Source organism: Narcine bancroftii, chromosome 1 (assembly GCF_036971445.1).
Source record: "Narcine bancroftii isolate sNarBan1 chromosome 1, sNarBan1.hap1, whole genome shotgun sequence".
Classification (NCBI taxonomy): domain Eukaryota; kingdom Metazoa; phylum Chordata; class Chondrichthyes; order Torpediniformes; family Narcinidae; genus Narcine; species Narcine bancroftii.
The window spans coordinates 37,517,258-37,543,405 of record NC_091469.1 but is presented as its reverse complement, the minus strand read 5'-3'; the positions used below and the strand labels follow the sequence as shown (position 1 = coordinate 37,543,405).

The window sequence follows — 26,148 nt, the reverse complement described above, 5'->3', positions numbered from 1 at the left end:
GCAGCATTTAAATTTAATCAGAATGCTAAAAATAACTGATGAGTCACAAATCAGGACATTTAACATGAAGACATTTGCTGTCTGGAAACCAAAAGTTAACCTGAAAAATCTGAGAAATTTTTCTACTAAATTAACTTCAGTAAAAAAAATTCTTCCCTACCCCATCACCTCTCTACTCATCACAATCTGAAATATCTGAATTTTTTGCTAAATTAGGTTCATAACAACATTTCTGTATTTAGCATATATTCAACATACAGTGCAGAGTTATCAGAGTACTTCTTCCTCTAGGGCACACATGTCAAACTCAGGCCCGCGGGCCAAATTTGGCCCGTGATACAATTATATTTGGCCCGCAAGATCACATCAAATATGTATTAGAGCTGGCCCGCTGGCCGCCGCGCCAGTATAGCGCATGCACAGCTAATACTACAAATCCCAGAATGCTTTGCAAATGCGTTGGCGCCGGCCCGTCAGCCCGCTAATCGCCCCCACCTCCTCTCTTCAGTTTCATTTGCATCTGCAACCTGTCACCTAACTCACATGTAATAAACCCCTTACGAAAATGGCCAAACAAAAGACAGAAAACAGGACCTTTCAAGACAGGTGGGAGGCAAACTCTGACCCCAGAGTTTGATGAACTTGCATCTAAGAAGAGATGCCAAGTATCTGGTTTAGACCCAGGTGCATCAGAGTAAATCACAGTGTAGCAAGCTAAGCTTGGATTAATATTTTCTTTGGTTAACTTTGGACTGTTCATAGTTGAAAGATTGGATTTTCATTGAAAAGACAGGTGGGAGACAAACCTGTTTGTCATTGAAGCAAGTTGTTTTTTTTTTGACTTGTTGGCTTGTGAAAAAAAATACATTTAAAAGGAGCTTAAAGGCTATAGAGAAATATTATTTATTGAATATTTTATTTCTCATTTGTTAATGCTTCTTCTGGAAAGTTAAACCAAAACTATTATTAAACATTTATTTTAATAAGAAAAAGTTTAACATACACATGTTGAAAGAAGAGAAAACATGCAGATGTTGTTGAAAATTTTCAATAAATATTTAGTTTGGCCCACGACTTAGTCCAAGTTTTTAATTTTGGCCCTCTGAATTTGAGTTTGACACCCCTGCTCTAGGGCAATCCCTAGGGTTGTGGCAATGTGCTTTCAACTCTGGTTTAATGAATTGAAGAGGTGGATGAAGATTGAAATGGTGTCTTTAAGTTCTGATTCGGACTTAATAGGGTGTTTTGGTGAATGATTTAGTATTAATTTCTCCCATCCCACAACTTGCATTTGGCCTCTGCAGGCTCCTATGACAGATTTTCATCCTACTCTGTATTTTCCTGGATGCTGCTTCTCTGCTACTAAGTGATCCAGAGATTCCCACAAGACAGAGACATTGAGAAATCACAGAATATTTTCCCAGTTTTCCATCCCATAAACCAGGAGATGACTGTTGTATAAACTGGTCCTCCCAATGAACAGGGCCAAGTTGTCAACACTGCAGACAATGACCTGGTAGAGACCAAAGGCATTAATTTTTCTCTCCTGCCAATACATTTGGAGGTTGATGGAACTCCTCCAGTGGTTAAACATATCAATCATTGGTTCTGTAGGATTCCAAAGTGCATAGGAGGGCAAGAGTCGCTGCTGATTATTAGGACCCTCAATGTTGTTCATCCCCAAATCAGCTGAAGGCTGCTCTGAAGGATGACTGGTTTAATGCTTAAACACCATTGGTATCTGCCTTTCTGGAGAGACATTGTGAAAAGGGGTTCACATTTTCCAGGATTTTGCTGTACACTTTTATTGCCAGAGGTGGAATTATGCAACAAAGGAAGATTGGTGGAGGTCTCAGTTTTCCACAGATTCAGTGGTAGGCTATTCTTTCATACACATCACTGAAGAAGTCAACCACAACTTGACCTCCAAGTAGGCAATTATGCACAATTTATCTGCTTGCTATAATTTCCTGGCCCTGTCAGCTAACTCCTCTTCAACTGAAGGCTTGCTTGTTAAAGGTGAAGTCTTGCAGTGAGGAAGATCAAAAAGAAGATTGGAGCAATTATTCAGCCTTAAATAAGCCAAGTTTGCGCATGGATTGGGTCTGTGAGAGACCTGCTGGTTAAGATTGTGGTTTGTTTATCATCATGGAGTAGATGGTGTTATATAGAGAATTTAGGTTAAAATGACTTAAGTTAAAATGTGATGATTAATCATAATAAGGGAAGCCAGAACAGACAGGGAGCTTACTAGCAGCCAAGGACAAAAGGTTCAGCTGGATATGTTTTTTTTTAAACCTATCTTTTCATGGTCATAGTGAGAGACATGCAGGAGACAAAAGATTGATAAGAAGGGTGAGAAACAGAATTTAGTGTATGTAGAGTTCGCAGCGTACGTAATGAACGTGATAATTAAAAATGCAGTTGTACTTAGAATGCTTTTGCAATACTAACCAATTAAAACAGTATTAATAAGAAGGGGAATGGCAAACAACAAGGGTATAAAAATGAATGCACTGTATGTATCGGGGCTTAACTGGTGAGAAGCCAGTTGAGTCCAACTCTGCAGACTTGTAAATAAAGCTTGTCGTGTCATCAGTTTTAAAGAGACTCATGTGTGAGAAGTTTTATTTCTGACAGATGGAGAACAATGTTCAGTTTTTTTGAGGACATTCATACTTGGCAAAGATTAAGTCAGAACTTGACCATTTTCTTAAATGACAAAGTCAAAGGCTTTAGAGTTTGAAAATGGCATTATACAATCATTAGTACTTTCTATATGGTTTGCCATGCAGCTCCACTTGATGTGTGGATCTGTATTGTGAATGATAAAACTTTTCCCACTGGGAAGTAACAGTGGAGGAGAACTTTCCTCATGGGAGACAATAGGGATAACCTTCCAGAGTTGGATTTTTGTGCTTTATTACTTTTATGTGTTTCAACAGCTCCAGAACTTCAGTTGAATTGATGGCAGGCCTTTTTGACACCAAGAATAACAGCAAAATTCTGGCAGATTGTATGTGGAGAGATGGTCAAAGACAGGAGGGTTAACTGAGGAGATATTTAAAGCCATCCTTCCTACCTGCCACAGGAACAGACAAGAGGTGAAAGCCTCACATCAAACCACAGGTGAACAGCTATTAGGCAGTTAGCACAAAGCGATTACAGTCCTGGTGCTGTCAGGAGTTTGTACCTTCACCCCATGACCTGTGTATGTTTTCTCCAGATGCTCTGGTTTCCTCCCACTCTCCAAAAATGTATGGGTTTGGTAGGGACACTGAGTGAAACAAGTTTCATAGACCAGAAGGGCTTTCTACCATGCTAGATTGTTGAAATTAATTTTTTTTTAAATGAAATAGCTATCAGATCCAGAAAGGCTTTGCTATCAGTCTTTTCTGCAAGATCCACAAGAGAGCTGGTCAGCTTGTACACCACAGAAAGATGATTACAGCCCTAAATTTGAACACAAAGGAGAAAGCAAGAAAGTACACATTTCCCTGCACACAAGATAGTGAAGGGGCTTGCAACACTCCAGTAAAGTCCCACAATAGCTCGGAGAACAGAGCCACAAACAACGCACCCACACAGGACTAACCAGGTGTTGGTCATGGAGAAGGGAGGGGTGGCACCTTTTTAATAACTATGAATGTCCCCGATACCAGGAAGGGGGACATAGAGGAACTGTTAGTTTAAATGCAAGTCTTAAGATTTACAATATCTCTCTCTCCTTGCAAGAACGCACTACAACCATCTCCCAATTAAATCACTTCCTCCAAAAAAGTTTGTTGAAGCAACTCCAAGCCAGTGGAAGATAGGGCCTCTTGTAATTTCAAGCCAAATCCCCACTAATTGTAAAAAAAAAGGAGGGGAGAACTTGGGCTTTCTTACCACGGGAAACTGAAACAGAATGGAACAAAAACTCCACTATTAAATATTTAGTTGGAAACTATTCAATAACTCCCAACCTGGCATTAAATGAGGGCTAAAAAGACCGACACCTGATGCATGGCAGCACTGACAGGCTTTGCGAGGAATCAAACTACGTTTTAAATACCGAACCAAAAATAGATGCATCTTTTTTTTAAATTCCAGAATCTCTCGAATATAGAATATTTTAATGCCGGATTGGGCCCCAATAGAAAAATGCAAACCACTGGCTTGGCCGAACATGCGTAAAAATGAAGCTTTAATTTTAAATCAGCAAAACGGGCTGAAAGTAAAGTGAAAACACTTACTGATCGCTCAGTTTTCGACACCTGGCCTTGGCTCTGCAGCGGGCTGAATCAATGCAGTAGATTATCCGCGTAAGAACGAAGTTGGGGCACTTTCGGGGTTCATGCTGTTTACTTGGGACAGAGTAGCTGCTGAAGCCTCTCTTCGCCCATCGAAACGCAAGACCTGAGCAGGGTGGGAACCACAGAGGCAATTTTACCCTCTCCCACAGCAGCAAGGCTCCCGCTCTGCCCAAAACGCAACCCAGAGAGTTCTCCCACTCCCTGACACAAGAACAAGGTTAACAATCAGAGCTAAAAAAGAAAAGCAGATGTTTCCTTCACCCGGAACTAGTCTGGAGACTGAATCGATGATTAGTGGCTGTTTCGTTTCCAGTTCTAACAAATGATAAACGCACCCCAGCGCCTGGTCTCCCACTAGATGTCAGGATAGGACAGTTACTGCATTTCATACTTTCAGGCCCTTCTTCATTTATGGGATGAACTTTGAAAAATTGTGGGCGGCACAATTTCGTAAACAAATTACGAAAGAAGTAGTAATATTTAGTTTTATTAGTCGCAGTAATTTGCAAAAGTTAAGAGTGTAAACTTAAAGTGTAAAAAAAAAACATTTAAATGATTCCATCAAATCTCGGACTCTGGCTTTCCCCTACCCTCAATTTAGTCTATGTGTCGTCTGAGTCCAGCGTGCTCGTTGAATGAAGTGATAGGAGAAGGTATGCTCTGCAGTTATCTAGGGTGTAGACCTCCCATCTTAATCCTCAAGGCCAGAACATCCTGTTGTCTTGATCAGAAATCAATTCTTACCCCATATATTTCTAATTATTTCTTTGGACTCATCTGGCCATAGCCTTCTGTTCTACTCAACATCTTAACCTTCCTACTGAATTGGTTGATACATTTTCTTTGTCTCTGACATTCTCAGTCATGGTACTCTTTGTTCTCGTTTAGCCATAGTCTTCTGTTCAACTCAACTCCTCCTCATGTCTTAGCATTCCTCCTAGATTGGTTCATACATTTTCTCTCTTTTGTGTTTGGAGACAGCAAATTCTGCATGTACTATACTCAGCCAACTTAGCTACATACTGTGGCTGTTACTTAATTGCATTCCCATTTCCCATAAACAGTATACTTGAAGTAAATAGTAAATTGTTACATAGTACAGGATTATGTTGAGGATGGAGCAGCAACTTCCTTTGAAGAAGACCGCAGAGCCCACCTCACTGACAAAAGGCAAAGGAGGAAAAACCCAACACCCAACCCCAACCAACCAATTTTCCCCTGCAGCCGCTGCAACCGTGTCTGCCTGTCCCGCATCGGACTTGTCAGCCACAAACGAGCCTTCAGCTGATGTGGACATTACCCTTCCATAAATCTTCGTCCGCGAAGCCAAGCCAAAGAAGGCAGGATTAATGAATACATAATGAATAGTACCTAGGCATATTTTCTATGATTACTTAACCCCTTGGTTCCAACACAAATCATGTGGATAAATCATCATTTTTTCCAATACACATATGCTGTATTGATACAATAATCGTGTTTTATTTTTCCAACACACCTATGAAAGTCACGCCCATGATTTAATTTTTTTTTCTTTGAATTTTGACACACAACACGGTAACTGGCCTTTCTGGACCATGGGCTTGTGCTGCCCCATTACACCCAAGATATGGTTTGAACAGTGGAAGGAAACAGGAGTGTTACACAACTGAATGCACTCAAGAGAGGAGTACAAACATGCTTTTAATAATTTACAATCAATGGCTGGTAGACACAATAGTCCTCAGGTGAATCTGAGGTAAAGGCAGGAAAACTAGGGTTTGTATTGGGTCAGGTGAGGGAGGAGACAGCCATTTGAACAGTACATAGACTGGCAGAGGCCCCGGTCTGGGCAGAAAGAAGGAGGCGGTGGCCCCGGCCCCGGTCTGGGCAGAGGGTAGGTGGCGGCGGCCCCGGCCCCACTCCGAGCAGAAGGTAGGCGGCGGCGGCCCCGATCTGGGCAAAAGCAAGGGGGAGGTGGCGGCCCTGGCCTCGGTAGAGTGAGGCAGGCGGAGGCCCCGGTCCGGGCAGAAAGAAGGAGGCAGCAGCCCCAGTCCGGGCACAGGGAAGGCAGCGGCAGCCCCGGCCCCAGACCGGGCAGAGGGTAGGCGGCAGCGGCCCCGATCCGAGCAAAAGCAAAGGGGAGGCGGCGGCCCCGGCCTCAGCAAATGAAGCAGGCGGAGGCCCCGAGAAGCAGGTGGAGGCTAACAGGTTGGATTGCGACCAGGTATGGTCCGACCTAGGAGGGGATGCAGGACCCTCCAGACCGGGTAAGAAACCTGCATAGGAGAAGGCCACTCCGATATAAAACCTATGACCCAAGGACCTCGCTGCCACGTCCCAGCTTGCTTGGCCATGGCACACGAACCATGGGTGTAAAGGGTGGCGCCAGACTGCGCACGCTGCACTCCACCTAAAAGCTCCTTTGCGCAGGCCGAGGACATGTCCACGTCCTCCCCCTCCACGTCCTCCCCCTCAAAAGATGCTAAGAAACTCAAGCTAGCATGCTGGAACATCAGAACCATGCTAGACAAGGCTGACAGCCACCGACCTGAACATCGGTTTGCCCTCATCTCACATGAACTCCTCAGACTTGACATCGACATAGCCGCTCTCAGTGAAGTCCGCCTTGCAGATGTAGGCAGCCTCCAAGAACGCGGCGCGGGCTACACGCTCTACTGGTCTGGCAAGCCTATGGATGAACGACGCCTATCTGGTGTAGGCTTCATGGTCAAGAACTCCATTGCCTCCAAACTCAAAAACCTCCCAACAGGCCACTCGGACCGGATCACGTCCATGCGAATCCCCCTTCAAAACAAGCTCCAACCCTCCAGGCGGAACCAGCAGAAAAGGACAAGTTCTACACTGATCTGCGCAACCTCATTCAACGCACCCCTACAGCCGACAAGGTTGTCATCCTTGGTGACTTCAACGCTCGCGTCGGCAAAGCCTCAGAAACCTGGCCAGGAATCCTGGGCAAGCATGGTGTCGGCAAGTGCAACGACAACGGGAGCCTCCTGTTGGAGCTCTGCACAGAATAGCGGCTTGACATTACAAACACCCTTTTTCAGCAGAGGGACAGCCTGAAGACTACCTGGATGCATCCCCGATCCAAACACTAGCACCTCCTGGACTACATCCTGGTGCGTGAAAGAGACAAACGAGATGTCCTCCACACCAGGGTTATGCCCAGCACGGAATGCCACACTGACCACCGGCTGGTTCGCTGCAAGCTCAACCTTCACTTCAAGCCAAAGTCCAGGAACAGTAAAGCCCCCAAAAAAAGGTTCAATGTTGGAAACTTGCAGTCAGTCGAAGTGAGAGGAAACTTCCAGGCAAACCTCAAAGCAAAGCTCGAGGATGCAATCCGCCTCACAGACTCGTCCCCTGAAACCGTATGGGATCAGCTGAAGACTGCCATACTGCAATCCACTGAAGAGATACTGGGCTTCTCCTCCAGTAAAAACAAGGACTATTTCGATGAAAACAACCAGGAAATCCAGGAGCTGCTGGCAAAGAAGCGAGCTGCCCACCAGGCTCACCTTGCAAAGCTGTCCTGGCCAGAAAAGAAACGAGCCTTCCATCACGCAAGCAGCCATTTTCAGCGCAAACTCCAGGAGATCCAAAATGAGTGGTGGACTAGCCTCGCCAAATGAACCCAGCTCAGTGCAGACATTGGCGACTTCAGGGGTTTTTACGAGGCTCTAAAGGCTGTGTACGGCCCCTCGCCCCAAGTCCAAAGCCCGCTGTGCAGCTCAGACGGCAAAGTCCTCCTCAGCAACAAGATCTCCATCCTCAACCGATGGTCCGAAAGTTTCCAATCACTTTTCAATACCAACCGCTCAGTCCAAGAATCCGTCCTGCTCCAGCTCCCTCAACAGCCCTTAAGGCTAGAGCTGGATGAGGTCCTCACCCGGGAAGAGACATATAAAGCAATTGAACAACTGAAAATTGGCAAAGCAGCAGGTATGGATGGAATCCCCCCCCCCAGAGGTCTGGAAGGCTGGCGGCAAAACTCTGCATGCCAAACTTCATGAATTTTTCAAGCTCTGCTGGGACCAAGGAAAGCTGCCTCAGGACCTTCGTGATGCCATCATCATCACCCTGTACAAAAACAAAGGCGAGAAATCGGACTGCTCAAACTACAGGGGAATCACGCTGCTCTCCATTGCAGGCAAAATCTTCGTTAGGATTCTCCTAAATAGAATAATACCTAGTGTCGCCGAAAATGTTCTCCCAGAATCACAGTGCAGCTTTCGCGCAAACAGAGGAACTACTGACATGGTCTTTGTCCTCAGACAGCTCCAAGAAAAGTGCAGAGAACAAAACAAAGGACTCTACATCATCTTTGTTGACCTCACCAAAGCCTTCGACACCGTGAGTAAGAAAGGGCTTTGGCAAATACTAGAGCGCCTCGGATGCCCCCCAAAGTTCCTCAACATGGTTATCCAACTGCACGAAAACCAACAAGGGCGGGTCAGATACAGCAATGAGCTCTCTGAACCCTTCTCCATTAACAATGGTGTGAAGCAAGGCTGCGTTCTCGCACCAACCCTCTTTTCAATCTTCTTCAGCATGATGCTGAAACAAGCCATGAAAGACCTCAACAATGAAGACGCTGTTTACATCCGGTACCGCACGGATGGCAGTCTCTTCAATCTGAGGCGCCTGCAAGCTCACACCAAGACACAAGAGCAACTTGTCCGTGAACTACTCTTTGCAGAGGATGCCGCTTTAATTGCCCATTCAGAGCCAGCTCTTCAGCGCATGACGTCCTGTTTTGCGGAAAACTGCCAAAATGTTTGGCCTGGAAGTCAGACTGAAGAAAACGGAGGTCCTCCATCAGCCAGCTCCCCACCATGACTACCAGCCCCCCCACATCTCCATCGGGCAGACTAAACTCAAAACGGTCAACCAGTTTACCTATCTCGGCTGCACCATTTCATCAGATACAAGGATCGACAACGAGATAGACAACAGACTCGCCAAGGCAAATAGCGCCTTTGGAAGACTACACAAAAGAGTCTGGAAAAACAACCAACTGAAAAACCTCACAAAGATTAGCGTATACAGAGCCATTGTCATACCCACACTCCTATTCGGTTCTGAATCATGGGTCCTCTACCGGCATCACCTACGGCTCCTAGAACGCTTCCACCAGCGTTGTCTCCGCTCCATCCTCAACATTCATTGGAGCGACTTCATCACCAACATCGAAGTACTTGAGCTGGTAGAGTCCGCAAGCATCGAATCCACGCTGCTGACTTGAGGCACTGGATCCTCAGTTCCGTCAGGTGCCAGGTCTCTAATCGAGACAGTGTCCTCTCTGCCATCAGGGTATGCCCCATAGGCATATGTTGGATTGGTGTGCAGCAGGTGCACCCTCTCGATCACGGGGTCTGTCTTGCTCCTCCTCACATCCTTTCTCTGCAGGACTGGCCCTGGTACCATCAGCCAAGCCAGGAGAGTAGTCCCAGATGTGGATTCCCACTGGAACATAAAAATAAGTAAGTGAGGAGTCACGTTGGTCACTCCTGACCTTATGGAGTGGAATGCCATGGGTAGGACTTCTTGCCAGCATGAGTCTGGAAGGCCTTTGGACTGGAGAGCAAATTTCATGGCCTTCCGTACAGTCGCATTCTCTTTTTAAACTTGTCCATTCCCTGGGGATTGTAGCTAGTCATCCTACTTGAGGCGATGCCCGTTACGAGCAGGTATTGGCATAGCTCTTTGCTTATAAATGATGACACCTGGTCACTATGGATATAGCTGGGATACCCGAACAGGGCGAAATAGAGTGGAAGGCCCTGATGACCATGGTGGTCATTGTGTCTGGGCAGGAGATGGCGAATGGAAAACATGAGTACTTGTCAATTGTTTTTTTTATAATTTTTTTTTCACACTGTGAACCATAACAACCAAAATATGTACAAACGTATCTCATTAAATTTACACAGCGGTCTTTTCTCCCCTTTCGCCCCCCTTCCCTCCCTCCCCTCTACTCATCCCCCTCCAATACCCATAAATATTCAACATATACAATACAATAAAATCATAAAACGATATATTCACACAAAGGAAAATAAACAAGAAAAATGCGTCATCTACACACGGAATCTAGTCGTTTTTGTCTTCTTATCATTTTCATTCTCATTTTAGGGGATGGAGGTCATAGGCAAGCTCTCTGATATGTTCCATGTATGGTTCCCAAATTTGTTCAAGCATTATGACTTTATTTTTTCCAATGGAATACATTCTTTCATTCTCATGCTCTCTTTCATTTTCCAAGTTGACATTGTACATTTTTTTGCTATCGCTAAGGCTATCATAATGAATTTTTTTGCACTTTATCCAATTATTTGAGGCCTAATTCTCGACTTCTTATGTTACTTAAAAGAATTATCTCTGATATTTTTGGTATTTTAAAAAAATTTTATTTAGTATCTGGTTTAATTCTTCCCAAAACGTATTTACTTTCGTACATGCCCAAGTTGCATGGTAATGTTGTTCCCATTTCCTTCTTACAGTGAAAACATCTATCTGATAATTTTGAATCCCATTTTTTTAAATTTTTGAGGAGTGATATATACCCTGTGTAACCAATTATACTATTACATGCTAATCTTGTGTTTATTGTATTCTTCATAATTCCAGAACATAACTTTTCCTATACTTCATTTTTTATCTTTATATTTAGATCCTTTTCCCACTTCTGCTTAGGTTTATAGTTTATTTCATTTTCCTTATCTTGCAGCTTAATGTACATGTTGGTTATAAATCTTTTGATTATCATTGTGTCTGTAATCACATATTCAAAGCTGCTTCCTTCAGGTAATCTCAAGCTGTTTCCCAATTTATCCTTTAAATACGCTTTCAATTGATGATATGCAAACATTATACCATGAGTTATTCCATATTTGTACTTCAACTGTTCAAATGTTAAAAAGTTATTTCCCAAAAAACAGTTTTCTATTCTTTTGATTCCTTTTCTCTCTCCCATTCTCTAAAGGAAAGGTTGTCTATTGTAAAAGGATTTAGCGGATCTTGTGTCAATAGTAATTTTGGTATTTGATCATTCATTTTTTTTCATTTCTAAGTGGATCTTCTTCCATGTATTAAGTAAATGATGCAGTACTAGTGAGTTTTTATATCGCACCATCTTTTTATCCCACTTATTAAGTATATGTTCCGGTATCTTTTCCCTTATTTTATCTAGTTCTATCTTAGTCCAGTCTGGTTTTTTCCTTGTCTGGTAAAAATCTGATAAATACCTCAATTGTACGGCTCTATAATAATTTCTAAAATTTGGTAACTGTAAACCACCTCGATTATACCTCTCTGTTAATTTATCTAACGCTACCCTTGGAATCCTCCCTTTCCACAAGAATTTCCTTATTATTCTCTTTAGTTCTTTAAATAATTTTTCTGTTAAGGGAATTGGTAATGTTTGAAATAAGTATTGTATCTTTGGGAACATGTTCATTTTAATGCAGTTTACCCTCCCTATCAACGTTAGCGGTAATTCTTTCCATTGTTCTAAGTCTTCCTCCAATTTCTTTAATAGTGGCTGATAATTTAGTTTGTACAAATGGCTTAAGTTATTATCTAACCTGATCCTTAGGTATCGGATTGCTTGTGCTTGCCATTTAAATGGTGATTCTTTTTAAAATTCTGTATAGTCTGCGTTACTCATTGGCATCACTTCACTTTTATTTGCATTGATCTCATACCCCAATATTTCTCCATATTCCTTCAATTTCTTATGTATTTCTTTTACTGATACCTCTGGTTCTGTTAGGTATACTATGATGTCATTGGAAAATAAGCTGATTTTATACTCCTCCTTTATTGTTATCCCTTTTATTTTATTTTCTATTCTTATCAGTTCTGCCAAAAGTTCTATTGCTAAGGTGAACAATGAGGGGGATAGTGGACATCCCTGTCTAGTTGACCTACTTAATTTAAAGTGACTCGATACATATCCATTTACCGTTACCTTTACCAACATTCCATTATACAATGCTTTAATCCAATTTATATATTTTTCAGGTAGATTGAATTTCTAAAACTAAGTAATTCCACTCTACTCTGTCAAAGGTTTTTTCTGCATCTAGACCAACAGCCACTGGTTTCTTGTTTTTTTTATTTCCTTGAACTGCTTGAATTAGATTAATTCATTCGCAGACATTGTCCACTGTTCATCTTTTCTTAATAAATCCAGTTTGATATTGTTTTACTATTTTAGGTACATAATCGGCCAATCTGTTTGCTAATAATTTCGCTATTATGTTATAGTCTGAGTTTAGTAGAGATATTGGTCTATATGATGCTGGTATTAGTTGATCCTTCACCATCTTTGGTATTACTGTAATTATTGCTGTCTAACATGAATCTGGCAAGTTTTGTGTTTCTTCTATCTGGTTCATTACTTCCAGGAGAGGAGGAATTAATAACTCTTTAAATGTTTTATAAAATTCGATTGGAAATCCATCCTCTCCTGGTGTTTTATTGTTCGGTAGCTTTTTTAATGTATCCTGTACTTCCTCTATTTCAAATGGTTTTATTAATTTGTTTTGTTCCTCTTCTTGCAATTTTGGCAGTTCAATTTTAGCTAAAACTTCCTCTATTTTATCATCTTTCCCCTTATTCTCAATTTGATACAATTGTTCATAAAATTCCTTAAAATTTTCATTAATCTCTTTTGGATTATATGTAATTTGTTTGTCCTTTTTCCTTGATGCCAGTATCGTTCTTTTAGCTTGTTCTGTTTTAAGTTGCCAGGCTAATTTTTTATGTGTTTTTTCTCCTAGCTCATAATACTTTTGCTTTGTTTTCATTATGTTCTTCTCCACCTTGTACATTTGTAATGTTTCGTGTTTAATTTTTTTTGTCCACCAGTTCTCTCCTTTTCGTTATATCATCCCTTTTTACTAATTCCTTTTCTGTACTTACTATCTCCCTTTCCAACTGCTCTATTTCCCGATTGTAATCCTTTTTCATCTCAGTCACCTAACTTATTATCTGCCCTCAAATGAAGGCTTTCATTGCGTCCCATAATATAATTTGGCATTCAATAAACTCCCTAAATTCCTGTCTTTTAAGTAGCATGGAGTTTAACCTCCGTCTATGTGTTCTTGGTGGGATGTCCTCCAGTTTTATTGCTAATAATAGGGGTGAATGATCTGATAGTAATCTAGCTTTATATTCAGTTTTCCTAAATCTCCCTTGAACATGGACTGAAAACAAAAACATATCAATCCTTGAGTAAGTTTTGTGCCTACTCAAATAATATGAAAATTCCTTCTCTCTTGAGTGTTGCCTCCTCCATATATCCATAAGTTTCATTTCCTGCATTGATTCAAGCATAAATTTGGCTACTTTATTCTTTTTACTTGTCTTTTGTCCAGTTCTATCTAACATTGGGTCCAAATTAAGGTTAAAATCTCCTCCTTATCAATATATTTCCCTGTGTGTCTGCAATCTTCAAAAAAATATCCTGCATAAACTTTTGATCCTCCTTATTAGGTGCGTATATATTGAGCGAATTCCAAAATTATAAGTATATCTGACACTTTATCATTGCATACCTCCCTGCCAGATCTATTATTTCCTCCTCTATTTTGATTGGTACATTTTTGTTAACTAGTATGGCTACACCTCTAGCTTTTGAATTATAGGATGCTGCTATTACGTTTCCTACCCAGTCTCTCTTTAGTTTATTATGTTCTGCTTCAGTTAGTTGCATTTCCTGCACAAATGCTATATCTATTTTTTCATTCTTCAATAAATTTAGTAGCCTTTTCCTTTTAATTTGGTTATGTATTCCATTAATGTTTATAGTCATATAGTTCAACATGGCCATCTTATATCTTGCATACATCTCTTTTCCACTTCTTTTCCACCTTCATCCCCCTTTTCCCCATTTTCATCTCTTAGTTTTCTCTTATTACACTTAATATATGACCACACATTTAAGACATAAAGTACCCCCGCAGTTCCCACATTCACTAATACCTTAACCCCAAAAGTCCCCCCCCTTCTCTGAGTTGCCCCATACTCCTTGCCAGGCAACCACAACTCCCCTTTTCATTTGGGTTGCGATCTTGTTCGCAGCGTCAACTGATTTTGAGGTGACAGTTATTTCCCCTCCTCCCAGCCCTCTCCAGAAAACTCTTTTTTTTAAACACATAACAAAGCTCTCTCTTCTTTTTTTCCCCATTACTCCCTTCCTTCCCTTCTGTTTTCCCTCTTTATTTCTTTACATATACATTGTTTTTATATCTTTATATATACTTTATCACCATTCTTCATTCTTGTTACATCTCTTCTCCTGTCCTGCAAACGTTCTGCAAATTCTTGCGCTTTCTCTAGATCCGAGAACAGTCTGTTTTGCTCCCTGGGTATAAATATTTTAAGCATGGCTGGATGTCTTAATATGAATTTGTAACCTTTTTTCCATAAAGTTGATTTCGCTGTATTAAATTCCTTCCTCCTTAAGAGTTCAAAACTTATGTCTGGGTAAAAAAATATTTTTTGACCCTTGTATTCCAATGGTTTATTATCTTCTCTAATTTTATTTCTTGCCCATTCCAGTATATTTTCTCTTGTCGTATATCTCAAAAATTTTACTAAGATGGATCTTGGTTTTTGATGTGCCTGTGGTTTGGAGCTCATGCTCTGTGTGCCCTTTCTATTTCCATTTCTTCCTGCATTTCTGTTGTTCCCAGGACCTTTGTGATCCATCCTTTTATAAATTTCTTCATGTCTGTGCCTTCTTCACTCTCCTTCAGGCCCACTATTTTTATGTTGTTTCGCCTACTATAATTTTCCAATATATCAATTTTCTGAGATAACAACTCTTGTGTCTCTTTAATTTTTTTCGTCACTTACTTCCAATTTTTCTCTTAAGTCATTCACTTCCATTTCTACAGCCATTTCCCGCTCTTCCACACTCTTTAGTCTTTTCCCTATTTCTGTCATTACCAGTTCTAACCTTTGCATTTTATCTTCTGTTCTTTTCATTTTCCTTTTAATTGCATTAAACTCTAATGACAACCATTCTTTAGTGATCTCATTTGTTCTTCAAAAAAGACTTTATCTATATTCTGTTCATCAGTTTTATTTCTCTTTGTCCATCAGTTTTACCTTCTATTTCTCTGTGAAGATCTTGGTCTTCTTCTTCCTCTTCTTCTCTGTCTGTGTCTCTTCTGTTTTTCCTGATGAGCTGCTTGTATCTCTTTGTCGGGCCTCTTCTTGCTGGGGCTCTTCTTGCTGGTCCTCCCCTCTTGGGCTGCTCATCTGTTGTGCTTCTTGACATTGGTCTTCTTGTCGATCTTCCCTCCGTCTGTCTTCCACATCTGTTTTGTCACACCCTCTTCTGCTGTCTTCCTTATCTTCCAGCTGAGAGCCCTGGTGTCGGGTGGCTCTCAGCTGCTCGGTCTGTGACAGCCTGCTTCTCTGCTGAGCCCCCCTCCCGCCAGTGTCCTCTTTCTTCTCTGATTGTGCACTTTTGTTTGGCTCCGAGAGCCATTTTTGTAGTGTACTGTGGGTCACGACTCTGTAGGGCAGGCACTGTCCTCGAGGGTCGGGTGCTCCTCGTCACCACAGAGTCCTGTTCCTTCCTGCAGGTAAGGCCTTCTTCCTTCTTCTCCGGCGACTTCTTTACTTCCTTTTTTCCAGCTGTTCTTACTTTCTCCTTCTTGGAACCCATCTTCTTTCTCTTTTCTGTATCTTTATCTTCTCTTTCTTGTGCTCTATTTCTGTCATGCTTTGCTTTTCCCTAACTTTTTTTCCTATTTTCCTGGAGAGGGCTGGTTTTCCTGACCGGCCACTATTCCATCATGCGATTCCTCCTACTCGTCAGTGATATTGAGAAAGTACATGTTTCCATTGGTGGAATGGAGGGGACCCTTGAAGTTGACATGGAGTCATTCGAAGGGCCAGGATGCCTTTAACAGGTGCTCTTTGCCAGGGTGGTAGAAGTGCAGCTTGCAGTCCATGCAGACCTGGCAGGATGTTGTCATTTCCCTGATGTCCTCAACAGAGTATGGCAGGTTGCGTGCCTTGACGAAATGAGCCATGTGGCGGTAATGACACCATGCACCACGACACATCCAAGGAGTGCCAGGCAAGTGGTACTAAACATACACTTCTCGTTGTTATAAGTCAAATTAAGGGACTTGGCTGAGCGGAGAAATTTCGCCAGGTTTGCGTCGTGATCCTGTTGGTCATAGTCGCAGTTAGTGACATTGTCAAAGTAGGGGAACATCGCCATCAGTTTATGCCTGTCTTCTATCTGATCCATCTCCCTTTGGAACACTGAGACCTCATTGGTGACTCTGAAGGGCACCCTGAGGAAGTGATAAAGTTTGCCATCCACTTTGAAGGCAGTATATTTGCAGTCCTCCGGGCAAAGGGGGAGCCAATGGTATGCTAACTTCAGGTCGATCATGGAGTATACTTTGTACTGGGCTATTTTATTGACCATGTTGGCTATCCGGGGGAGGGATAAGCATCTAGTTGGGTGAAGTGTTGACCGTCTTGTTGTAATTGATCACCATAGGGGTTTTGCTCCTGCCCGACCACCATGAATTGGGCTTTCCATGGGCTCAAACTTGGAGCTATGATCCCCTCCACCTGGAGTCACTGCACCTTGGACTTTATAAATGCCTTGTCCTCGGCGCTATAGCGTCTGCTTTTCACCGCGATGGGTCTGCAGGCCAGGGTCATGTTCTCAAATAATGATGGAGGGGAAATGCAGAGGGTGGAGAGGCCACATGTGGGGGCCAGCTGCTGGGGGGAGGGGGCTGTGAGTTGGGTTTGTGTACCATTAAGGGTGGTTGTGGTCCTTCGAACACCATTGTCACGCTCCTAAACTGGCTCTGGAAGTCAAGGCCCAGGAGTATTGGTGCACAGCGGTAGTATTACAAGCAAATGAAAGTTATCATAACATTCATCACCACCCCCCAACCATTAACGAAGCTACACAGTACCCCGGATCTCAGCGGATTGGTCCTTTGTGGCCATAGAGATGGTACCGCTCATGGGTCTGACAGAGAGAGAGTGAGTTTCTGCATAAAACTCTCTGTATTCCCACTGACACACAGGCAGTTCATCCTTTCCCCATTTACTTCGATCTCCATCATCGAGTGGGCAATCAGATGAGGGCTGCCCTGGTTCAGAGTCATGGAGGCCAGGATCGGGTCATTGTCATCGCTGTTGGAGGGGAGGTCTGATCGAAAAGGTGGTGGCCTCCATGTTGACCACATTGTCACATCAGTGGAAGAAGGAAGAAGTGACATCATCCTGGCGGCAGAAGACAGAGGTGAAGACGACTTGTGTAGCTGTCAGGTAGGACTGGAAGCACTCCAGCCAGTAGGTGAACTCCTCCTGGGCCTCAGGGGACAGAGGGTCGATCTGGAGCATGCCTAGCTTCAAAGTTGAGCTATTAAAATTGTAACGCGACTGAATCCACTAACAGACAAATGAGGAGTACAAACATGTTTTTGATAGCTCAGTAGACACAATAGTCCTCAGGTGAATCTGAGGTAAGGCTGGAAAACCAGGGTTTATATTGGGGTAGGTGAGGGTGGAGCCAGGGGAGGAGCCAGCCATCTGAACAATACATAGACAGTGAATTCCAGTCTTAATTTATGGCATGGACTTTGGAAAATTATGGGTGGCTGTGATGCGAGAAATCAGGCAAATTATGAAAAAAGTAATAATTAGTTTTATTAGTTGTAGAAATTTGCAAAAGTTAATGGCGTTAACTTCTGGGGAAATGCTTGAAGTACATAAAAATGTTTAAAAAAGACTAGATATCAGATTAGCAATAACATTTTTGAATGGAAGGCAGGCTCCTGAGAGGTAAGGTGATCTGCTCTGGCAGATTATGTTTTGAATTTTCTTGTGAGGAGATCCTTCTCTGGCCTGTGTGTGTTTCTTGAAATGCAATGATTGCATTCACCCACATAAGAACTCCATTAACCTTTTACCTTTGAAGATGGCAGATGAGTTTGAGCTTTATTTCATGAGCCACTTCCCACCTTTGCCTTTCTGTGGTACCAATATGGTTGACATAATTGACCCAGTTAAGTTCTTTTGATAATTGTAGTGTTTTCAAGTTCATGAATGAAGGAACATTTATTCTCCAAAGAATCCTTGCCTAGAACTTATAACAATATGTGGAATGTGTAAGTTAGTAAAGAAAGTCAGAAGGAAAGTGTAATGGTATGGATTGTGTGTACGAATTGGCTTGGGCTGGCCCACCCCCTGATGACACTCTCACCTGGGCTCCTCTCCTGGGACCCAGGCCATAAAGGTCGGGTCACCTCTCCCTTCCTTGCACTTCCCTAGCTTGGATCCGGGCCAGCTCAAGTCTTCTGCACAATAAAGCCTATCGTTTCCCTCAGTCTTTGCCATTGTGATTATTGGGGCAACTGGTAGTACCCAACAATTTATTGGACAGAAACTTAATGTCTCCGATAATGGAGAATTGCTGCACTCCAATCAGCTAGAAGTGAATCCCCAAGTCCCGGGTGTATCAGATCTCTTCGAGCAGTGGGTCAATTGCTTCACTAACTTTCTGGAGGCCACTGCTGGAGTGGCAGATTCAGATGAGAAGAGGCTGAAAGTCCAAGAGGCAAGAGTCAGCCAGAGGGCTTTCCAGGCCATCAGAAGCTGCACGACCTAAACAGAGGCGATGGCTGAGCTGCAGGCCCTATATAAGCCCAAGATCAATGAGATCTACTCCCATTACCTCCTGGCGTCCAGAAAACAGCAGCCTGGTGAGTCAGTAGGAGAGTTCGTTCGAGCCCTGATCACACTGGGAAAAGACAGTTTGGGGAACCCCCACGGTCCCTGTGCCGGGGGCTCAGTGCGCAGAAGTCCTGTTCTGGGACGCTTGGATGGCGGGGTTGAGGATGGACTATATTTGGCAGCGTCTCCTCGAGGAGGATCAACTCCCACTGAAATAGGTGATCCAACTGGCCAGGACCTTAGACTCGGCCCAGCGCCACGTGGAGTCGATCGCGGGCAGAAGCGGTCCTACCCAGTACGCGCCGCCACGAAGGCCGCCATCCTGAGAGTCGGCTTCGGGGACGGCTGACCCGACTGTGGCTGCAGTAGCATTGGGATCATAGAGGTGCAACTTCTGTGGGCAGGCAAGACATCCACGACGTCTCTGCCCTGCGAAAGGAGCTACCTGCTCAGGCTGCAGGAAAAAGGGCAACTACCAATGAGTTTGCAGGTCCAGAGCCCCATTTCAGAGCAGGGTGGCATGTATAGCCGAGGAGCTTCCGGAGCCAGGTGCCATTTTACCCGCTCCCACCGCCATCCTCTGCGCAGTGGAAACTCTCACCAGTGACATCACTTCCTCCCCAGACGGCATCATTTCCGCCTTCTTCACCAGCATTGGCAGCGTGGTCAACATGGAGGCTGCCATCTTGGGCATCAGGCCTCCCCACCGACGATGAAGATGACGCACCCATTCTGGCATCGATCCCCTTAGATCAAGCCAGCACTCACCCGATCATGAACTTCATGATGCAGATCGAGGTGAATGGGCACAAATCGAACTGCCTCTTCAATAGTGGCAATACTGAAATTTTTATCCACCCTGAGGTGGCCCGTAGACTCTCAATCCCCATTTGGTCAATGACCGGGTCCATGTCAATGGTGGCAAAAGACCAGCGGACTTGTATCCAGGGGTACTGTGTGGCATTACTGATGGTGGTGGGGGTGGGGGGGGAAGTGTTATAATGATTTCTTGTTGTTGGTCATGCCCCAGCTCTGTGCGCTGATCCTCCTGGTCCTTGACTTCCAGTGTCAGTTCAGGAGCATGATGATAGCATTCGGGGATGCCCAACCACCGCTCACCATTTGCAACCTGCAGCTTATGGACCTTCCCCCAATCGAGCACCCAGCCTCTGGCACCGACGCAGCCTCACCACCCTGTGGGTGGCCCTCTCTCATTATTTGCGAACCTCACCCCGGACTGTAAACCGATCACCACCAAGAGTAGGCGCTATAGCACTGAGGATATGCTGTTCATCCGGGCTGAGGTTCAGACACTCTTGGCGGAGGGGATCATAGCCCTTAGCTCAAGCCCCTGGAGGGCGCAGGTCCTCGTGGTCAGAGAGGCGGGCAAGCCCCGGATGGTGAATGATTATAATCAAACCATCAACTGCTTCACCCAGTTGGATGTGCACCCTCTACCCCGAATAGACGACTTGGTCAATAAGGTTGCACAATACAGAGTCTTCTCAACCATTGACCTCAAGTCGGCTTATCATCAACTCCCTCTTCGCCCGAGCGACCAGCTCTACACGGGTTTTGAGGCTGATGGCAGACTTTTTCACATCCTGCGGGTGCCTTTTGGTGTTACTAACAGTGTCTCTGCTTTTCAGAGGCTCATGGATCAGATGGTGAAGGAGCACAAGCTGATGGTGACATTTCCATATTTTGACAATGTCACCATCTGCGGCCACGACCAGCAGGACCATGACGCCAACCTTGCAAAGTTCTTACGTATGGCCAAGTCTCTCAACTTGACGTACAATAAGGAGAAGTACGTGTTCAACACAGACCATCTGGTCCTTTTTGGTTGTGTTGTGGCACATGGTGTCATTGCCCCGAACCCCGACCGCATGCGACCCCTTATGGAGCTCCCAGTCCCAAACACCCTAAAGATGCCTGGGGCTGTTTTCTTACTATGCACAATGGGTGCCCAAATACACCAATAAAGCCCACCCCCTGATTAAGTCCACAACTTTCTTGTTATCGGCGGAAACCCAAGCTGCATTCCACCAGATCCGAGGAGACATTGCAAAGGCCACCTGTTTCAGGTGGCGAGCGATGCTTCTGATTTCGCACTGGCCGCCATTCTTAACCAGGCAGGCAGGCCAGTAGCTTTTTTCTCCCACACCCTACACGGTCCTGAGGTACATCACTCCTTGGGTGAGAAGGAGGCCCAAGCGATCGTTGAGGCAGTGCGCCACTAGCAACATTACCTGGCCGGTAAATATTTTACCTTGCTGACAGACCAGAGGGCCATGGCCTTCATGTTTAATACTAAAGGGAGGGGTAAAATCAAGAATGACAAGATTCTTAGGTGGAGAATCGAGCTCTCCACCTATAATTATGACATCTTGTACCGACCAGGTAAACTCAATGATTCCCCCAGAGGTCCTATCCTGGAGGACGTGCACCAGTGCACATCTTGACTGTCTCCAGACACTCCGCAACAGTCTGTGCCACCCCGGAGTCACAAAGTTAGAGCATTTCATCAAGACTCGGAACCTTCCATACTCCTTTGAGGACGTCTGGTCCACTACCAGATGCTGCCAGATCTGCACTGAATGTAAGACACAGTTCTATCAGCCACATCTCATTAAGGCCACAAGCCCTTTTGAATGGCTCAGTGTCGATTTCAAGGGCTCCCTGCCCACTAAAAATAGGAATGCCTACTTCGCGACGGTGGTGGACGAGTTCTCCAGGATCCCTTTTGCTATTCCCTGCCCGGATATGACCTTAGCGACGGTAATCAAGGCGCTGCGCATTATCTTCACCCTGTTCAGGTACCCCGAGTACATCCACAGCAATCGGGGGACCTCGTTCATGAGTGAGGAACTGTGATAGTACTTCTTGGCTAGAGACATAGCCACCAGCAAGACCACCAGCTATAACCCCAGGGGTAATGGCCAGGTGGAAAGGGAGAATGCCTCTCTCTGGAAGGCAGTGCTTCTGGCCCTTAGGTCCAAAAACATGCCGGTGTCCCACTGGCAGGACATTTTGCCCAAAGCGCTTCACGCCATCCGATTGCTCCTATGCACCGCGACTAACATCATCCTGCATGAACGTTTGTCTGCTTTCCCTAGGAGATTGGCAAAAGGTGCCTCCATTCCTCCTTGGCTGGCAACCCCAAGGCCAGTCCTGCTACGGAGACACGTGAGGGGCCATAAGATGGATCCACTGGTGGAAGCGGTACACCTCATACATGCCAACCCACAATACGCTTTTGTGAGGTACCCCGAGGGCCAGGAGGACACTGTGTCTATCCGAGACCTAGCGAGGGCCGGGGATCCCGAAACCGCCCTGGCTGCCACTGCCCATCCCACGGAGCAGGTCACCTCACACGGAAATGCAATACTGAAGGCCGAGCCAGCCGGCTCTCCTCTCCAGGAGTCGGTCCTCCAGGAGGGATCAAATCCCCCTTCCTCCCAGGAGCCCTCAAACATCACCTGACCCAGACTTTCCACTCCAGGACCACTTACCCTCCCAAACAGCAGAGCTCAGACATGCCTGCCCTCCGTCGGTTCTGCAGAAGGAGGAAGTCACCGGTGCAGCTAAACCTCCAGCTAAATAATTTTTTTTCCTCCCTTTTCTACTCCTCTCTCCTCTCTTGTATCAAAAGGTGGGGGGGGGGGGGAGGGGGTTTCTGTTTAAAATGAGGGGATGAATGTAATGGTATGGATTGTGTATACTAATTGGCTTGGGCTGGCCGCCCCCTGATGATACTCTCACCTGGACTCCTCCCCTGGGACCCAGGCCATAAAGGTCGGGCCACCTCTCCCTTCCCTGCACTTCTCTAGCTTGGATCTGGGCCAGATCAAGTCTTCTGTACAATAAAGCCTATAAGTTCCCCTCAGTCTTTGTCCTTGTGGTTATTGGGGCAACTGGTAGTGCCCAACAGAAAGTATACAGTAAGTGGAAGCATTGATTTACAGAGGGATTTGGGGGTGCAAGTCCATATCTTCCTAAAAGAAGCAACACAAGTAGATTGGTGGTAAAGAAGGCTTATGGTATATTTACCTTCATCAGGCAGGATCTTTAAATATAAAGTTGAAGCATTGTGTTGCAGTTTTATAAAACTTTTGTTTAGCTACATTTAGAGTATTGCTTGCAGTATTGGTCACCACATTACAGGAAGGATGGAGAGCAGGGGTGTTACCAGCATGGTAACAGGGCATTTTGGCTCAGGTGTATGTACAAGGGGTGTAGGTTAATTGGATGGCAGAGGCTTGTGGGCCGAAATGGCCTATTACCGTGCTATCTGTCTAACTTAAAAATTAAAAGTTTGGCCATCCTTAAGGCTTTGGAAAGGGTGCAAGTTGTCTGCATTAGAGATCAATAGCTATAAAGAGTGATTCGAAAAACTGGGATCATGTTAATCAGAGTATCGAAGATTGAGGAGTAACCTAACGGAAGAATATCAAATTATGAGAGGCATAGTTAGGGTACGTTATCAAATTTTTTTCTCCAGGGTGGAAATGTCAAGTCCAAGATAACAGAGTTTAAGGTTAGAGAGAGAACCATTAAAGGAGATTTACAAGGCAAGTTCTTTTTATATAGTGTAAAGTGCCATAGATGCACTGATGGGAAGTGGTGGAAAAAGATGCAATAGCAATATTAACAAGGCACTTAGAAAGGCAAATTAAGATGTAATGGGCATTAAAGTAAGTACATACATGGAGATCAGAAAGACCAGTTCCTTTATTTTTTTTATTTTCCATTTGCATCAGACATAAAAATGTTTCTTTATCTTGAACAATACATTACAATCGAAGTGATGCAAAATTATATGTAATTTTGTTTTTATGCCCCCTCCCCCCCAAAAAAAGAAAGAAAGCACAAAAGAAAAAAATAGAGTGGATTATTTTTAAGAGTTTACATAAACCAACATATTTATAACATATCCAAATATGTAAATCTTATGTTTTAAATCAATTCTAAATGTTAAATTTTAATATATTTAATATTACTCCTAATTAATCATATATCTATTAAGAATCTCATATCTCTTACATAATCCAAGATAAATTCCGTGTTAAATCAATTCTCTAAAGTAAAATAAAACATCAATGTAATCAATATAACTCCATTCATAAACATATATTAAATAATAATAGAACTCCCTCTATAGCATTAAGGAATATAGCACCCCCTCCCCCCCCACATTATCATACGAGATGTGACTCATTGCCACAAACAAGCCCTTAAACAGCGGCCGATGGACTCTGGCACTTTTCACCTCCCAAATATTACATCAGAACAAAGTCTCTAATTTACTAGTCCATTGCCCCATTCCAAATAGTTCTTTCTCATTTACTCTGCCTATTAAAGGTCAAGTTTCCACCAAATCTAATTTGATTCCGTCCGTGGTCTGAGAGTTCTATGTGCATTTCAATTCCAATTGGACCTCTTATATTTTAAATCAATTCTAAATGTTAAATTCCAATATATCTAACAATAATTCTAATTAATCATATATCCACTAAAAATCTCACATCTCTCCAACATCCAATTTAAATTCAGTATTGAATCAATGCTCTAAAGTAAAATAAAACATCAATACAACTCTATTCATAGATATATATAGTGGAATTTCCTCGCCCCCCCCCCCCCCCCTTAGCACTAAGGAGAAAAGCAGCAACCCCCTCTATTGTACGGATGTGGCTCATTGCCACAAATGAGCCTATGAACAGCAGCCGATGGACCCCGGCACCCTTCACACCCAGGTATTACATCAAAACAGAGTCTCTAATTTACTAGTCCATTGTCTCATTGCAAATTATTCCTTCACATTTACTCGGCCTATTAGAAGGTAACATTTCCACAAAATCTGATGCCTGTTTGTAATCCATAAAAAAATTATTTTTGCCTTTCGGTAATACAATCTTCATCGTCTCTGGATAACGTAATGTAAACTTGTATCCCTTTTCCCAAAGACTTCTCAACTTCATTAAACTGTCTCCTCTTAGCCAACAGCTGTGCAGTAATATCCAGGTAAAATAAAACCTTCGAACCATGATATTCAAGTGGACTTTTTTTAAATTCTTACTTCTTTTGCTGCTAAGGCTAGAATATTTTCCTTGTTTCAATGTTTTGAACACTTAATTACTATAGAGCGAGGTTTCTCATTTGATTGCGGTCATGATCTGAGGGCTCTTTGTGCTTTTTCAATTTCAATTGGACCTTCAAATTGATTCACCCCCAGAATATTTGGTATCCATCCTTGGAGAAACTGAATCATGTTGTGTTTTTCTTCTCCTTCTTCCAAGCCAACAATCTTAATGTTGTTTCTCTTACTAAAATTTTCCATCTTATCAATTTTTTCAGAATTTATCTTCCTCTCAACAATTTCTTCCTTAACTTCAGACTCCAAAATTTTCAGCTTCTCCTTTATACGTTTACCCTTTTCATAAACCTTCATAATATTCTGATATTCCACATTCTGTTGTTCTTGTACTTCCATCATATTTGTTGATAACCGCTCATATTTTTCATTCATATCTTTAACCTTAGATCTTAAATAATCTATTACTTTCCACATCATTTTGATATAATTCCACATTTTCCATACCATCTGTTGCAATCCACCATCAGAGTTCTTTTTAACCTTTTGTACAGCTTTAGTTTTATGTTTAACATCTTCATAGTCTGAAGCAACCTCTCCAAACCTTGTATGTCCTTGTTCTACAACACTTGCTAATTCACCACTGAAATCAATCATCTCACTTGAACTTGACACTCGTACCTTGCTTAAAGAATCTGTTTTCTTTGGCCTGACGCCATCTTCGCCAGCCGAAAGGCTGGTCACACTCACTGCAGCTCCCAGCAACTCGACTCTCAAACAGGCTTTAGTTGTGTAATGATATGGTTGTATGTACAGGCTGGCCCGCCCTCCTGATGACATCCTCTCCTAGACTCCTCCCTGGTCTCCTCCCATGTGACCCAGGCCAGAAAGGTTGAGTCCCCTCTTCCTCCCCTCATTTTCCCTAGCCTTGACCCAGGCCAGCAGTCTCTTGAGTAATAAAGCCTATAATTCTCCTCAGTCTTTATCTCTGTGATTATTGGGGCAACTGGTAGTGCTCAT

The 26,148-nt window shown here is 43.5% G+C and overlaps 1 protein-coding gene across 4 annotated transcripts in view; it reads right to left on the bottom strand.

Moving 5' to 3' along the window:
- LOC138757128 (tyrosine-protein kinase JAK2-like) overlaps positions 1 to 25,912 on the bottom strand; it is a 297,517-nt gene extending 271,605 nt beyond the window's left edge. For 2 of the 4 annotated variants that reach the window (XM_069923978.1, XM_069923948.1), the window contains exon 1: positions 4,236 to 4,597. The gene's annotated coding sequence lies outside the window, so the exon portion shown is untranslated. Of the gene's footprint in view, positions 1 to 4,235; positions 4,598 to 25,809 lie in introns of those variants that run through there. The other 2 variants (XM_069923956.1, XM_069923994.1) reach the window with 2 other exon arrangements.
- Between the last annotated feature and the right edge of the window lie 236 nt (positions 25,913 to 26,148).